Source organism: Rhea americana, unplaced genomic scaffold (assembly GCF_003343005.1).
Source record: "Rhea americana isolate MKP2758 unplaced genomic scaffold, rheAme1 scaffold_462, whole genome shotgun sequence".
NCBI classification, from domain to species: domain Eukaryota; kingdom Metazoa; phylum Chordata; class Aves; order Rheiformes; family Rheidae; genus Rhea; species Rhea americana.
In genome coordinates, this window is record NW_028186604.1 from 1 (window position 1) to 12,032 (window position 12,032).

Below are 12,032 nucleotides of genomic sequence, written 5' to 3' on the forward strand. Positions count from 1 at the left end.
CTGAATCCTGCAGCGCCTCGAGGCTCTTGCCAGGGATCCGCCTCGCACAAGGATCCAGGCACCAAGCGGCCACGAGGCTCCAGGCCCAGAGCGGGTTGCTGCACTGCGGCCGACTCAGTGCAGAABSAGGGATCMAGGCRYGAGGGCTCCAAAAAGAAACGAGGGCCAAACGCCGTCCTAATACCTGCACTGCACAACCAGGCCAGCAAGCCTACAAGTAGGCCTGATGCTCCCAAAGGGGCCACTTCTCTTCCTAGCACCCACTCCTTAGAAGATACAGGGTGCTTCAGCTCCCCGGGAAGCTGTTTCAACCCCACAGGGCTCTGCCGGGGCCCCGTCGCAACCGAGCAATAGCGCGCTGCCGGCACACCGGGGCTTCAACTAACCTCTCTCTCTCGACTGGCAGCGAAGTTAAAGCTCACAGGCTCACGGCTCAAACTTCTGTCTCTCTCTGCTCCTGTGTTTGACAGCTCTTCACAACTCTCTCCATAGCCACCACTCCAAACAGTCTTCCTCTCCAGCTCAGCGTCAGCACTGGGAGGACACCAGGACACCTGCACGGCTTGGACCAGCCTCGCCTGGGGCCACCGCACCACACGGAGCAGCGTGGCCATGGCAGCTGGCTCTGCCCRCAGCCTAGCCAGCACCGCGCAAAGGCAAAGCAACGAGCTCGGGTTGCCTGCCTTGACCTCGGCCTGCACAGCTGCACAACAGGGACACGCACCACGACGATGGAGCTCAGCGATGGACTGAAGGGCCACCACTGGGCATCTCTCTAACCCCAAACTGCTCAGAGTCTCCTTCTCTCCCTCCATGCATGCAGCTCTGGAGAAAGCAAGAGGGCAAAGGCGAAGAGGCAAGAGGTCTGCTTGGAAAGGCACAGCCTGGTGGGGACAAAAGAAGAGCATCAGCCCTGCTGGCTGCCAGGCTCTTCATTCAGGACCTTCCGCCTAGCAAGTCTCTGTATTCCAGCTGCAGGCTTGCCTGAACACCAGCACTACTCCTGACGTGAAGAAGGASATCAGAAACCGGCCTCTGAAAGCAACAAGTTAAATCAGAAGAGCCTCTAAATTATCCTGTGCAAACTTTGCAAAGTATTCAAGAAGCTGTGGGATGGCAGGGGGTGAGGAGGGAACCAGCCCCAAACCACACAGCACATGCCAATAGCATGTAGGAATAGAGATGAAGCAACTCACTTCATTTCTCTTTGGCTCTGTAACACTTCTGCCATAAAGAAGCTGAAACACGTAGAAAATGACCTGCCATAYGACTTGTGAGAGTCAGCGGAGCATGCACAGACTYTTCTTTTTTCCTTTTCTTTTTTCTTTCTTTTTTCTTTTCTTTTTTTAAGCACTGGYGCCCCACAGTGCATTATGAATGGAAACAGATGCCTGCAGCCTACTGCAGCTTCCTACCAAGCCACCCACATAACACACGCACATTAGTCAAGGCCATTTCATCTCCTCCTTGGGGCACAAACACTCGGAGGACCCAGAGTCCACACTCGGAGGCAAAAGGAACAAAATGCCTGCAGTCACTTATGCTCGGCAGTGGGGGCACATTTAAAGCATGTGGCAGCTGGGCTTTTGGAGGGGAAATTAAGCAAACAGCCCAGTTCCTCAGACAGAACTTGTGCAGCTTGTGCTGCCCTGACAAACACCTGAGAACTAGCTCTGGCACAGTAGGCACCTACTCCAGAAAAAAACACCTTTTGGGCTGCTTCCTTTTTACTCCAGAACCCCCTGGTAAGGTAGACAAGTGTCAGAGGGCTAAACGCAGCCCTTAGCTGGTAATCACTCCGAAACACGCAACTCGGCTTATGGCCTTCACCCACCCCCCATACACGTCACTGGAAAAATTCCCGTTGCTACTAGAGGGTCATCACCAAGTGCGACGTAACCTGAGGCTTAGGGCACAAGTAGCACAGATCACGGCAGGAACTCTGGAACGGCACGTTGGTCCCGTTTCACTCCTTGAGCCGTCCTGGTCCCTACCCTTTCCTTCCCTGCACACCTACCACAGAGGCACTGGGTTGGGGAGGCGTGCACTGGTGTGGGAAGCAAGGGGAGACAACGGGTTGCAGAGGGGCAGGCTCTTGGAAGCAGCGCAGGACAACGTGGTTTTTTCTACCTGCGCCTCCATCTGTTCCCTTCTCAGTCACTAAGGGCTGAGACCGGCAGGAGTCAGAGCAGAACGCGGTGGGGGGGACTAGTTAGAGCAGGAGCTGCCTGTGCTGGGCATTAAGCACGCGCCTGTGGCACGAGCCTCCGAGGCAACTTGGCCACCGGGCTGCAGCGCAGGCTGCCACTAGCCGAGCTCCTGCACCAAAGAAACCTTTCGCCCCCTCTTTTAGCCTGAAAGGGAAGCAGCAAACTTCCAGCCAAGTACAGAAAAATCAAGAGAATCGCCTCCCGGGAACTTCAACCCTTGTGCTGCACTTTCACAACTACGTACAAAACGAAGCAGCACTTACCCGCTCCATCAGCGATCCTTCTCGGCTCTTCAGAGGAGGGCTCGTGTTTCACAGGCGTCGTGGAAACGCAGCTCCGCTGAGGCTGGAAGAGAACAAGCCTCTCTGCAGACTTGCTGTGGTGTTCTTGCTGCACTGGGCCTGGCAGGGTGGCTGTACAGCTGGAGTCCAGAGAAACCTTTTAACCTACAAAAGGAAAGAAAATAACTATCCTAGAGAGATACCAGTGCTAGATTATCCCATCAAAATGAAAAATGGCTGGGGAGTATCTATTCTTAACCTCTAAGAGTCAAATCTCATCAAGACAGTGAAAAGACAAGTGCCTCCCCCCCCATTTCTTTTTTTTTTTTTTTTTTTTCCTTCATGTTCGGAAATCTCTTGAATCTTGAGATTTCAAGTTTAGCCRGGTCCACAGCTACGGAGGATTTTATTTTGAACTCTGATTGCTACGGCATGTTTTATTCCTATGAGCACATGCATGTGTGTAATCTGGGGAACAGCCAACAGCAGCTGCACCGTCTCTCCCCTTCCCTCCAAACCTGCTACTAAACCCTGTGTACTTTGAACCAGCCCAGGAATCTTTAAAAAGATTTTTGATGTGCCGGTGGCCATGTGGTTGAACATCAGYGTGCCATTCGCCTCCGCTTCCTGCTGGAGCATCCTGGGTCTCCTGCCAGGAAGCAGCACTCTTCTCTGCAGGACACATCGCATTATTGATCTGTTCTTCTGGCTTAATGATGGGAAGTAACCTCAAATTCAAAACAGGTCAAGAAATACAGGCCAGGAGTCAGTTTCCTATTTGAGAGGCACAAGGGCTAATAACACAGTGAATGCTGAGAGACTTTTTTTTCTGTGACTAGGTTGAAACTAAACTGTACCTACTCTTTGCCTATGAAACAGGCACCCTCTTAAGCTGGCGACAGATAACTCAGTGTAGACACAAAAATCTTCACAACACAGGCTGGATTTGAACTATTTGCTCCCCATAGTGAACCTGGTAATCTCGATTTGACTGGTGTCTCTCCCAGAAAGACTTTCCATACCATGAAGAGACARACGAAACCCGTCTCATCCGTGTGACYGGGTTTTACCTGTTGTTTTACCAGCAGACACACCGGCAGTGCAGAGCAABGGACTGTCTCAGCACACACAGCTAACACCCCCCCCTTCCTTCCCTGCACACCTGCCAAAAGCAGTTCYAGTGGTAAAAGAGTTTTAGTATTTGTATTATCAGTACTTAGGTTTTGGCCCGAGAATCATGGACTCWGTGACACTTTAAACACCTGRGATTTATACTGGTCTACTACCAAAGCCRGGATTTTTTCAGGCCTTTCAGTGGAAATCGTCTTTAGGTGCATTTGCTGAAGGACTAGGAAAACAAAATACGGAAGAAAGATCACCTGGTTCCATGGGTAACTGGTAACTTTGCCTCTGTATTATATTTCAGTTTCTTCTCTAAGATGCAGCAATAATACCTGAAGTTATCTGAAGCTATAGAGCAGGTAAAACACTTGCACCAAAACTTCCCAGAGAAGAACTTTGGTCTCGAGTACCAAATCACCAATCGTCTTTTCAGAAAACCCAAAGCCAAACTCTTTGGGACGCGAAAGAAGGGCTCTTCAGGAGACCGACTCTGGTAGAGCTATAAAGTCAAAGGACGCCCTAACTAGCTAAGACACTTACCCAGAAAGGAGTTCGACGCTCTGTTAGACAACGCCGGAGAAGCTCTGCTGCTGAAGGTCGGACGTTTCTGTCGTAACTGAAAGGCAGCAGGAGGTACTGCAGTGACACAGCACGTGAGCGCTACCACGATTTGTCCACAAGCCTGTAAACCTGTKGAAGAAATGAAAGCACTTTTAGCTGAGAAACAAACAGCAACGTTGGTGAAGACCATGCGTCTCCCCCCAACACAGAAATCCCGAGAGAGTGGAAACATTTTTCAGTGCCTCAAATCCAAGTCTCACACAGAGCAACTAGTGATCAGTTTTCAGGTCCCACAGCTCTGGACGTTCTCCTCTCACGACTCCCTTGTCAGCTTGGCTCTTGGGAGGGTTCAGCTAGTTTTAAGCCTGCTTGGCTTTTTGGTTTGCCGCCATATGACGGGATCACACTGGTCCCGCAATGGGTAGTGTGAAGCGGCCTGCCTGCTGCACCCAAGTGTCCCCCTTCTGGAAAGGTTTCTCAGGGTCTCCAAGAGGGGTCTTTCTGAGACCCTGGGGAGGGAGGAAATGCCAAGGATTCTCCTTCTACAGATGGAGAACTGAAGCGCATGCTTGGCTGAAGTGGTGGTGTGCACACCTSTTCTGGGAACCCCAGCTCTGCTGCGAGAGCAGCGTTAACGTGGAGGGCCAAACCCTTGTCTTGTGGAAAAAAATGTCCTAACCCAAGAAGTCCTGCCCAGCTCCCTTCCTCAGTGCTCCTTCCTGCCTGCGCCTGTTTCCCAGAGGGACACTCTTGCTTAGAGGCACTTACATCGGGACCTTTGCCCCAGTGCTCCTGCCTGTGGCAGCACTATGCACTTAGCTGCTCTTTGGGGTTACCCGAGGAGACCAAACCGGGGCAAGGAGTTTAAAAACGCCTTCTCCAAATCTAACTGTGACACTATGCAGCCCATCTCTGCTACAGCCGCTGATAGTAGAAACCATACCCCGGGTAACGTACTTCACACTGCAGGAAAAAAAAAAATAAGAAAAAAAAGAAAGAAAAAGAATTAAAAGGTTTAAAACCTTAAAGTCTCAGCAGGGATTTGGTACTTGCACTTCATGCTTTTCTTCTGTGTGGAGTTTGCATTCACTCAGTATTTTCAGTCAAACAAAAATACTTTCTAATATGAATCACTGTAAGAGGAATTGTAATGCAGCTTACGTAGCTGGCAGGCAGGTTGCGTTACATGACTAATTTCTGCACCAGGGTCCAAGGTTATGTTTTAGGCACGCTTTGGATTTTCACTGAGAATGAGGAAGGGAGATGGGCAGACAAATGTCTCAGAACTACTGCTTTCAGAGCTGGTTCTGATGACTAGTAATAAAACTTAAAAGGATTTTTCTCAGTGAAAAATATGCTTAATCTTTCACTTCCAACAGAATAGGTTGAGACTCACACCTACAGCTTCACAAACGTGGACAGGTTTTGGGGGAGAAGAAATGTTAGTAATAAAGGAAATGGCAGCAGAAAAACTTTACAGCCTATCTACTGTTTCTTCCTGAGCTTCTGCTACTGCCCAGGATCTGCAGGAGCTGCAAATGCTCACAAATCCTTTAGTTTGGGCTCAGAGCGCTTTTTTGGTTTTGTTCTGTCACGGCACTTTTGCCTTCAAATGTTCTCAGCAACGATCCACATCTTATCTTGTTCTTAAATTACATTAATTGCCAATGAAATGCTGTTATTTTGTGGTTCAAAACAAATACATTTAAATTCAGTGTGTGCCATAATCTAGGACAGGTCGAAATTGAACTAATAAGGTCTGACTCTGTTTTCCTTGCGAACCCTGAGTTAACTTAGCAAAATAAACTACTCCTCTGGCACAACTCAGGAATCTCTGTGTATCTTCTGCTTACATCAGCTACAGGGGCTGCGAGTAAACAGCAAACTGTAAATGTTCCTATGGCTTCTGCTGGGCTTTTGAACTCAGTAAGTTATTTGGCATGGTAGGGTTTCAAGTGCTGCCAAAGTTAAGCGCTATATAATAACGGAGCACCTCCGGGGCTGTAACAGACAGTTTCCGCCTATTACTCATTTCTCATCTGGTGGCATACTGCCCTGTGCCGTGAAATCACGGCTTCCATTCCCCTTAGCCTTACGCGCAGCTTTTCCTCCTCGCCTCCGGAAGGAGGAACCTTGTGGTGCTGCAGGCAAGGGAGGAGGCTGCCGGAAGAGCTAAGGTGCATCAGGCTAGAGAGGTTCCTCAGAGCTCTTGCTCACGTGGCTTAAAGAGCTTAAACCGTATACTGCTAGATCAGCTTTTGCCTGCATTTCCAAACAAAACGGCTTTAGAAACCATGCTGAACTATGAGAGCAAAGTTTTGCTTTTTTTTTTCCTGTGAATTTTTAGTTCTAAACTAAAGTCAAAGCTTGGATAAATAAGGCCATGAAGAAAGTGTTTAAATACCACCTCTGAAATGCTAGCAGAGAAAGTCTTGTATTCCTGACCAAACCCTATGAAGACTTATGTTCACAACCAATATGTTACCCTTGGTGTAACTATTTGTCATTCTTTCGTCTACACTCCCTGATGGATATCTAGATCCACAGCGTCCATAGATTACCCACTCCACCCTAGCAGTGATCTGCTCCAAGCAAACAASAACATCTGTATCATAAATTATCTCTACATCCTGATATTGTATTTTGTGCTAGCATTGAAYGGGAATTGCTCAGAAACATTTAAAATACTGACATTTAAAATTTAAAACTCATCACCCATGAATGCCAGCCAAATTTGGGGATTTTTCTTTTTCTTTTTGTACCAGGAAGCTCTGGAGACTCAGCAATTAGATATTTCTAGGCCAAGTGAAGTGTATCTTCTCAATTTTTCAGTTATGGGAGTCATTTCACTTTGTTGTCATTTTGAGGGAGGGAAGAGTAAACTTTTCTAGTATCCAGTACTCAATTCCAAAGCTAAATGCACAAAGATCTTAAATGTTTAGCCTTTCACGCGAAGTGCACTACCTAGTTAATATACTAACTCTGATCAGCAARTGTTGCTTGGATACACATTCATCTATCCTTGTCTATATCCTTGCACAAATATTTACCGTTCAGATAGACTCAAACCTGCTCAGATCTTGATAAAAACATRCACCCAAAACTTACTGCTATCGCAGTAAATTTTATTTGCCCATCATTGTATACAGTTACATTTTGTGATTTTTAGTGATGAGAGTCACTAAATATATTAATTTCTAGATAGTTGCATATTCTTTCTGGGGRAAAAGAAACCATGTATGCACAGCTAAATATATAGTCTTGGTCTCGCATGTCTGTCTGGGTGTGCATACATATTTAAAAAGCGGGTGTTTGTGTATTTTATACCCGTGGACATCTGCAAAAGCAGTGTTTTCTTCAGCAGTTTCAAGCATCAGAGATCACATCGCTTCCGACTGCTGTGATCAGCTAACATGTCGTATTTTATTTTGGAGAAGAGTGGTAACTGTGACAATTAGGAGTAAATGAAGCACGTGAGATGGCTTGAGAGCGAACTACGTTTACCTGCAGTAGAGGTAATCCTCCAGTGCGGGAGCTAATTCTCAAACTATGTTGCTACTGTTTTTTTTCCTCATTTCTAGGCCACATGTTCTCCTACCTATGGTTCAAAAGAGAAACRGTGTTATTAAGTCCTTTGCAGTCCTTCACCTGTATTTCCCCAGACTCGGAGGGGATCAGGAGAAAGGCACAACGACAGAGCCTCTTTTAAGGTGAAATGCTGCGACGGTTTTGCTTTGGGAACGTTTTGCTGCATAAACTCTCTCTGMGAGTGAGAAACAGCCTTTCTATTTGAAACTTCAGAGAGGGGAATGCAGTTACTCAACTTGAAATCTGGCCAAGGTTAAGACTACCCGTTACAAAAAAAACAGATGCTGCAGGAAACAACTCTTCTGGCAGTGCTCAGTTAAACGTTTCCCCCAAACTACAGGTCAAATTCCTCACATTGCAGCGTATTTAAATAGGTGAGTGAAAAGCTAGCGTTATGTGAAGGCACGAACTGGTGCTGGCTTTAGCACGGCTTTGCCCTCAGAGCACAGGTAGATGTAGCACTCTCACTTTGGTCAAGTGCCCGTGCTTAGACGTGTCTCCAGACTAGCTGGGGCACACTTGGTAAGTAGGTAGAGAGGAGCGTGATGAAAAGCTGACTTGCTGCTGCTGCGGTCCTGGGAACATAATTCTACATCTGCTTCTCAGAAATCCCCCAACTCCTGAGAACCGACAGCAAGTAAAATCCTTAACCACACCTTCCTGGCCAAATCTACTTCTTGAGTACTCAAGGAAAGACACAAGGTAAAAACCAAAAGGCAACCTTTACTCTGATCAAGCCTGTTGGGCTTGATCAGAGTAAAAAAACCACATAAATTATCTAAAAAACCTCCACAGTAATTTAGTTGTTCCAGATATACGCCTGCATACCACTACAAACAAGTATTCTTGGTGTCAGGCAATTAAATCTCTATTAAGGTATGAATCAAAATACTAATTTACAAATCACCATCATAAAATGTTGCCGGAGGTCACGTTTCTCTGTTTTCCTTCTGAAGCTGGAAGTTTCTGAAATATGCTATTTTAAATTTCTCAGACGTGAAACACACAAGTCAGAGACTGAATTCGGGTATGTGCACAAGTCTTAAATTAAAAATAATATTGCAAACATTTCTTGAAGCTACCTGTGCTTTCACTGTCTGGATATTACATTCATTTGAATACACGTTTTAGCAATTCCAGTAAGAAATAAGGATAATGTTTCTATGGCTTCATCAAATATTTTGAATGTAGTTTGTGCAAAGTTAGACTTCCTGTGTGGCTGAGTAATAAGCAACGTTTAATCATGTGTCATTTGAACAGTTGAAAGATATTCTAACACTGCTGCTTTTCCCAAGGCTTTCACAATAATACACAGCGTAGTGAGAAACGTTGCGACTGCAGCATTAAGTGGAGGCGTCAGGCAGTGAAAGACCAAGCAAAAGAGACGAGAAGGCGCCTGTAAAGACGACTGAGTATAAATCTTGCATAAAGGGGCAGACAACGTCATAAATATGCCTCGTATACGCTCTTCCTGGCGACCATCACAACCGCCCTTCTAGTCTTGGCTCCCCTGAACGAGGACCCGCGATCCACACACACGTCCTGCGTGCCTGGAGTATTTGCCACCAGCGCCAGCACGGGCACCTCGGGGAACTGCAGCGTCTCCTCCGCTGCCCAAAGGCTGCAACATGCAGAACTAACTCTAACATCCAGTCTAACTCCACGGGTTTAGCTTAGACCTAAAGCAACAYACTGGTAAATATGCATGCTAGCATCTAATTTGCTGTTCCATCGCAACTGAGAACTGGAATTGCTTAAGAGAAAAGCAGAGCATGGATATTGCAGTAAGGAAATGGGTCTGGAGAAGGGGAGAGGGGTGAAAAGGAGAAAGTTTATATTTAATTTGATGACGCGTATTGGCTGATTCAGTTTTACAGTAGAGATCTTACTGGCGGYAATGTGAAAATTCCCATTGATTTTCATTTCTACGAGACTCCTTCCCCCCCAAAAAATGGGGGGGGGGGAACAGCATGTACTGAGTGTTACTAACTCCTCACTGAAGTGCACAAGGAAGTGTCATGGCTTGTGGACTCAAACTCTAAATAAAAGCTTTGCCTTATGTTATTTGTTGCCTTGTTTTTGCTTATTTCAGTAAGTAGAAAAGCCATATTTGGAGAAGAGTCACTTTAGTGGTGTAGAAAACCATCTTAAATACATGTTGGGGGCACCTGAGAGAGAGGACCCAGTCGGACATAGCTGCAATTACACAAAGGGAAGGTAGAGGCAGAACTAGCCAAACAGCTGAGCAGGATCTATAGGGSAAGAAAACTACGGGATTTGAAACCAGGACCTGGGAGAATGAACATTTCCATTTAAGCAGGTTTTTCCTCAGCCAGTGGGGTAACCTCTATGGTTTTGGTCTTCATTCAGGTTTACATCTGGGGTAGGATTGCCCAGACCTAGAATATGATAGGCCAGAGATTAGATGGAAATGTGATTACCTCCTTGAAATTAGCAGTCTCTTAGCTAGATGGGGGGGGAGGGAGAGGGGAAGAGCAAAAAGAAAGCAAGCCAAAAAAAGCCCCACTAAAAAAAGCCCCCCTCCAAAGAAGGCCCCTAAATATATAGATGTAAGTGCAGTACGAGATTTAACAGCGTAACCGTGGCATCTTCAGTTTTTAAACAAAGCTAAATGCAAATGATCATCTCTTTCCTCTCTCGCTCTGTTCTGTGAAATCTAAACAGACCTTTTGCTTCAAATGCTGATGAAATCATTAGCTTCCTTTAGCTAAAGGGATAAAGTGAAAAGGCAGAAAAAAAAGTTACCTTACTGCCGAGGTCAGGGGATACAGTTCTCCTGATTTCAAGAGAGCTGTGCCCTCTTGCATCAGGGGAGAAYTTGGAGCTGAAGCTTAGGAGCTGTTTCGAAGATGAAATTGGTCTTTCTGAAAGTGGTCAAGTGTTTCCATAGAGAAGTAGCTAATTTTATGGGGCTCAATAACTTTGCCCAGCTATTAGCAAACACTTGTAGCTTCAAAACATTTTCCTGAATTTATTGGCCTATAACAGATATTATTATTTATTACCTCAATTACCATAACACCTAAGAGACCTAGAAAACTCACTGTTAGGTACTGCACAGATGGCAGCTCCAAATAAATCAGAATCTAGCACTTGCTTGCTGTCGTCTGTCAGGATGAGTGCAGCTCATTCTTGCCAATATTTTCTACRTGATGCCATCTTTTTCTAGCAGGGAAGCGTTGTCTGTCTGGCTGGAGAAGGCTCGGACAGATCTCTGTTAGTGGGCACTGGGGGAGCATCAACACGAACGCTACAGTCTGTCGGAGCAGACAACCCAAGCGGAAGGCAGAGGTAAATGTCCGACGTAGCACTACTTTAGCCTTTCCCCGTTCCTGAAGAAATTTGTGAGTGGCAAGAAGATGCCTTAACATGTCATCAGGGCTTCATCCTAGCTACGCATGCTGCTGAGGACGTAAGGGACTGCGTGGACGGCAGAACCACGCTGGCTGCTCAGCCTTAGGCAGCTAACGAACCCGCACATCCCTTCCTCGCCTGGGAGCCAGGCTGGCCTTTGCTGCCACCACACGGAGCTCATCACGGTCGTTACYGAGAGTCCTCACCACGCTTCCCTGAAGCTGAGAAGTTCTTTTGCTCCCATGTCACAGGTGAGAAGCCACTGAAAGAGCGTTCAGTTAATTTACCTCAAGATACTGGCAGCCTAGAAAAAGGGGTGATTACTGCAGCTCAGCTGACACTGCAACTAGTTTATGCAGCATAACTTACTCAGTAAGGAGTGCAATTCTCCATAAACGTTCCCCCAGTTCTCACTGTTCCCAGTACCCTCACTTCACGGGCATCCAGCCGCTTGTTCCCATCCACCTGCCTCCCAAGAACTACCCTCCAGTTCATACACTAAACTATTTTGAGTTTTTATGACAACCAAAATAATGACTGCATACCTAAACGTGGATCCTTTTGGTCAGGTGAACCAGTACAACAGAGGAAGCCTTACTCTCCAGAGAAATGCAGTAATAGGGAATAGAGAGAAACTGCTGAAAAAGGGTTAAAAAAAACCACTGAAATCAGATCTGCTCCAGAGGGAATACTAATGCAGAGCCAAGTCCCTGTCTGAGCACCACACATACAAAATTTTGGTCCAGGTCATGTGGTATGGTCCACCGAAGCCCATGCTAATGCTCTAAACACTAGAGCACCCGTCTTTCTAGAAAAGGTCTATGAAAAACGCTACAGCTGAAGCTGTCTGCTTCTCAGACTATTTAGCTCAGAAAACACCTATTTCAAAAAAAAA

At 46.4% G+C, this 12,032-nt stretch overlaps 1 long non-coding RNA gene across 2 annotated transcripts in view; it reads right to left on the bottom strand.

The window, feature by feature from the left end:
• Nucleotides 1–640: 640 nt before the first annotated feature.
• The window catches only part of LOC146589366 (uncharacterized), a 16,147-nt gene continuing 4,755 nt past the window's right edge, over nucleotides 641–12,032 (bottom strand). The window contains exons 2-5 of one of the 2 annotated variants that reach the window (XR_014897199.1): nucleotides 7,679–7,772; nucleotides 4,154–4,303; nucleotides 2,474–2,656; nucleotides 641–884 (exon numbers count right to left, since the gene is read on the bottom strand). This is a non-coding gene — a long non-coding RNA (uncharacterized LOC146589366). The remainder of the gene's footprint in view (nucleotides 885–2,473; nucleotides 2,657–4,153; nucleotides 4,304–7,678; nucleotides 7,773–12,032) is intronic. The other variant, XR_014897200.1, reaches the window with a different exon arrangement.